General features: G+C 36.3%; 1 pseudogene; it reads left to right on the forward strand.

Moving 5' to 3' along the window:
* Window positions 1-4102: 4102 nt before the first annotated feature.
* LOC149233619 (uncharacterized) lies at window positions 4103-5012 on the forward strand (annotated as a pseudogene).
* Window positions 5013-5271: the final 259 nt, after the last annotated feature.

Raw genomic sequence — 5271 nt, forward strand, 5'->3', positions numbered from 1 at the left:
TAATGTCAACACCCTATTCATTGCTGCTAGTAGTCTTACCTCTGCCAAAGTTCTGTCCTCGACCTCTACTAGAACCTCGTCCTCTCCTGGCATTTTGTTTCCTAGCAATCTTTTCTTCCGCCTTCAAAGCACTCTAATAAGCTTCATCTATGGTTTTAGGGGAAAGAATGCTAATTTCATCTAAGATCTCCATCTGCAGGTCATTTCCAAACCTCACTGTCTTCTCAGGAGTATCTTCAACATAACCAGCTCTCAGGTTAAATTTATAAAATTCTTTTGTATATTCCTTCACGGTCATCATTCTCTATTTCAGGTTCTGCACCTATCTATAAAGGGCAATCTGGTAGTCTTTGGGCAGAAACTTACTCTTCATTTTCACAACCATCCTATCCCACCTTTTGATCAAGGGTTTGTTTAATCTCCTCCTTTCTTCATGTACACTATCCCACCATAATGCTGCATGGCCCTTTAATTTGGTGACAGCAAACCTAACCCTCTTATCTTCACTGATTTCTTCATACTCAAAATATTTATCCAATCCAACAGTGCCTCTGTGGACAAACTGCCATCATAATTAGAGAGCTCTGGCTTTGGCTTGCTGCTAGCCAACAAAACTGACCTTAAGAGCTTAATTTCTATCCCTTCATCATCTGACCCATCTGTCGTAACCACATTTTCCTCTTCACTATCATATCCATCTTCTGGCTCTCTACGCCTCCCTACTTCCAATGCTGCCAAACATACAGCCAGGTCTCTAATCTCTTCTCTTAATTCCCCATCTTCTGCTCTTCTGACAGCTCTTCCTCGAACCCTTCTTCCTAACTCCATCTTTACTGAGAGAAGGTAAAACCTGCTCTAATACCAAAAATTGATGTCGCTGATTAACAGCAGGCACTAGTTTCTAAACTTGTGGGTTTTCAGCTTTGGCGTTGTTTCTTTTCCTTTATCAAGATTCTTCTGTCCCTAGAAAATCCTTTATTTAACCTCTTAAAGAACGTATATATATAACCCTCTTAACCTTTGGTTATCGCGGCTAAACACTTGGAATCCACATGTCGGCGATATTTCCTCTTACTAAAACATTTATAAGGGAATACATATGCAAACACTTCTTTTGGCCCTTGATACTGCCTTTGCACATTTACCGAGGTTAGCTTTATCGGCAATTGGCATTGATCCCTTCATGGGTCACACACACATATATATTTGTCCCCCCGATATGCGACTATCGCCTCCAAAATACACTATCAGCGCTTAAAAACATTGCTATCCTATTTATACAGGAAACATACTCCGAACAAGGCCAGAACACAAAACTGGACTTAAAATTTTATAAACCACACTTGTGGTCTTGTCGGGTCTGCAACACTGATCTCCACTCTCTGACCCCTCCGATACTCGATCACCGATTATCGGCTATCGGTATTGCTCCACCATGATATCGCAAGTTGCAAATCGGCGTATCCTAAGGCCGACACCCTACCTCTATAAAACTCTGATGTGACTAACTTCTCGGACCCAAGAGGTTATTAATTCTGCTTCATAAAATGTCGGGTCTGGGTTTGTCCAAGCTTCGGTTTTCGCTGATTTCAATGTAATTTGGGTTTTTGGCTTGCGGCCCAAAATTGCATAAAAACTCTGCCGAAATAATCTCCATCGTCGATCTCTCAGATCCGACGGCCCCTGAGTCTCACTTCTTCAGCCTTGCATTCCTCTGTCTTCAAGCCTTTTCCTTACTTCCACTATGTTGCGAACAGTCTCTTTTATGGAAGCTTTTCACCTCTTTGGTCACGCCGAATTCACCTGCAAGAATATATGCATACAGAGAAACTATAATTCGGATTAATTTCAGTCTTTCAACCATTCGAAGTCATAGATACATAATTTCTAAATTAGACTTGCGCATAAAGAGAAAAAGAAACACGTCAAGTATTTTTTTAGACTCAGACTCTCTTTGTGGTTCTCGTTATAGTCTGCCCGTAGGCTTACAACTTCTCTCCATTTGGCTAACCACTTACTCTACATTATTGTGTCCTTTTTAATACATCAGTGGTAGTTCCTCTTGCAGTTTAAGGAACTGTTCTTCCAGTTTTGAGACACTTTTCTCAACTAATTCTCATCTAAGCCTATCTTGTCTAAATCAAATCTAACAATGGCTGATTTAGCCTTTATTTACAATAACACAAAATGAAACTAAATAAACTAGAAATTTGAGATGTTTCCCTCTCTATTTGTCAAAATAGAACGGGAAAACAAACAACAAACAAGAACCAACTCCCAGTTGTCGCCTCTTCATTCAGGTGCTCCTGCATCATTGACATTACATCCATGAAGCTTATAATGGTAGGATTATGGGGTCATATATATGAATTTTTATTAGCAAACCAATAATTAATTGCAACCAATATGTTCATATGCCTAAGTACCATTTTTCAAGGAGGTTCAAGGCTACTAGTGTACCTACCCCAAAACATGCAAATGGCATAAAACCATTATAATAGGCTCTCAACCAGTTACCAAATGGTTACATTAAGTATCGTTATTGGAATTTTGTGGTTTGGAGTTTGTAAGAGTTGATAAATCCAAGAGAATGGTGATCATCCTTTCTTGATCACCATGTGGCTTTAAATCAATATAGAAACTAGTTGGAGATGAATATTATCTTGCCTGGAAAGAAAAAGAACATATCAACACAATGATTTGGCTCATTTCATTGTGCAAGGGAAGAAAAAAAAAACCAATTAGGTGGACAAGTTGGTAAAATCACAATAAAAATTCAATTTTAAGTAAAAACTCGGTAGAAAAATGCTATGCGATAACTAACAAAAATTCATTGAGTTTATACATTCTTCTTCTTCAAAACTGTAGTGATTCGGCTTATAGAGGAAGAAATTGTTTTTGAGAGAAGTATTTTGCATTAGAAATAAGTCAAGTCAAACCAATGAATAAAATCAAATCAAAGGTCCACATCTATCACTTGGTCATTGTCTATAGCACCCAAGATCAATCATTATGATACCAAGCTTGCATAAAAAATTGTTGCATAAAAGAACCTTGCAAGCTAAATCATTTTCAAAAGGGAAAAAAAGACTACACAAGACTCAACCACAACGCAACACAACTGTATAAATTGAATTGTTGGTAAAAGTCAATAGACATCAATCCGTGATAACCATAGAAACACTTACTTAATGATACATCTCACATTGCGAATTTTTTTTTAATAATAATAAAATTATTTTAAATTATTATTATTATTATTGTTAATCATAAAAAAATTAATATATAAATTAAACAAATTTACATTTTTAAAAACACATAACATGATAGTCAATCATGGAGATTCACCCCCATTTTTCCATGGATAATATTAACTTGTAAATAGACTTTGTTACAATACCATGACTTATCAATACCACAAACTCAAACACCATAACTCATTTCATATGACATTTTTTTTTAAATTAATCAACTCATAATTACTTTTGAGATAAATCTCAATCTTTGATTTGTGACTACAACTGAAAATATTTTAGAATATTATATGGAGGTTGAATTCCTATCATTCACCTAATAAATATTGATAATTAAATTAAAATTTTAGAAACTCTATCTTTATAGATCTCATAAAATTATTCCTTATTTTTCAAATCTATACTTCAATCATAATTTATTTTATAATTTAAGTTATTATTGTTTTTCTAACTTAACTCATTATAGCTATTCACAACTAATTCTTTTGATTTTGAATATTCTATTGATATAAACTATTTTTGTTGTAATTTGAACTAATTATTATTTCTATTTCCAATGAAATCCGACAAACTTGGTTTTCACAAATATATTATAACACATGTTAAATATATTATGATGTATTAATATATAATAGATATAACCCAAACAATAATAACAACCAAAACTATATATTAAAACGCCCTTCTGAAATTGGAAGGAAAGGTGGATGTTGGCAGAGTGAGTACAAAAGAAGAGCCAAAAGCAACATCTTTTATTAATGTTTTTATGATTGGGGCCTCCATTACTGCTATGTTGTTGGATAGCTAGGCGGTTCCTCCATTTTGTTGGTTGTTGCGATACGGAAATAATGGATAGTGTTTTGTTGACTAGATGCCTCTTTGTCGTTTCCGGTTTCCTCCCCACTTGCAAAAATGTGTTTCTTCCTCGTTTGGCTTTGCTTCTTCTAGTGGGAATCCATCGTCTTCTCATTCTCCTTTTCTTTTCCTTTGGCTCTCGAGTATTTCTTTCTTTTACAAGAGTTTAAGGATTTTTCCAAGTTGAGTCATGGACGGGGAGAACGAAGAGTCAATCGAGTGTTAGCCGAAGATTACAAGAAACTGGCACTATTCCAGGATGAGGTCGCTAAAAATGTTGACATCTTGAACAAGATATTCAAGTATCTGGACAGGGTGTCTTTGGCCATGGCTTCTTGCATTAGCAACAAATGGAAGCACATCACTAATGACGAGTGTCTTTAGGAAGGCATTTGCACACACCATTGGCCATCCACCGCCTCGCTTCATAGTGGGCAGTTTAAATCCATGGTCGTGGGCCTCGATGGATTAAGGGATATCTACATCAACTGCCTACAACCTCTTATTGCCAGAAAAAATAGCAATCACAAGGATTTTAAATCCAAGGGGGCTTCATCTTCTTCGACCAAGAAAAAGTGGAGCAAGGACGAGGTATATCTTTCGCTCTCGCTCTTTTCCATCGATCACCACTAGAGAATACCCCCTATGCATCTGGATTAAGCTCACATCGTTGGAATTATGTTCAAGCCCTGTCTAATTGAACAATATACAACCTCCTCTTCCACCGCCTTCACTTGCGATATCAATCACCTTCTAGATGATTGGAGAGGAAACTATAGCTCTTACCCATCCAACATAAGAAACAACGCTATACCTCATCATTCATCCAAAAAAATGAGCATTAAGGGTGAAGATGTTGGCTATTGTTGGGGATCCATTGATTCACAATCCGCTCCTAAATAATCCTTGCAATACATATAACATTAAAGGTAACAGTCACTTTTTTCAGAAGGCATGACTATCCTTGTTGATCCAAGCATGCTTCCTTGTAATTGAACATGTACACATATCATCTCTCAAGGGACTCCAATTCCTTGACGAATCCAGTCATAACTTAAAACCAATTGCTATACCTATCAAATACATGTTCATGAATATAACACATATCCGCACAATGTTAGCAAAAGCCAAGGTTAAGAAGACTTATTGTATTCATGCAAAG

Source organism: Pinus tabuliformis, chromosome J (assembly GCF_031772625.1).
Source record: "Pinus tabuliformis cultivar Carrire ecotype Pingquan chromosome J, CPIR1, whole genome shotgun sequence".
NCBI classification, from domain to species: Eukaryota; Viridiplantae; Streptophyta; class Pinopsida; order Pinales; family Pinaceae; genus Pinus; species Pinus tabuliformis.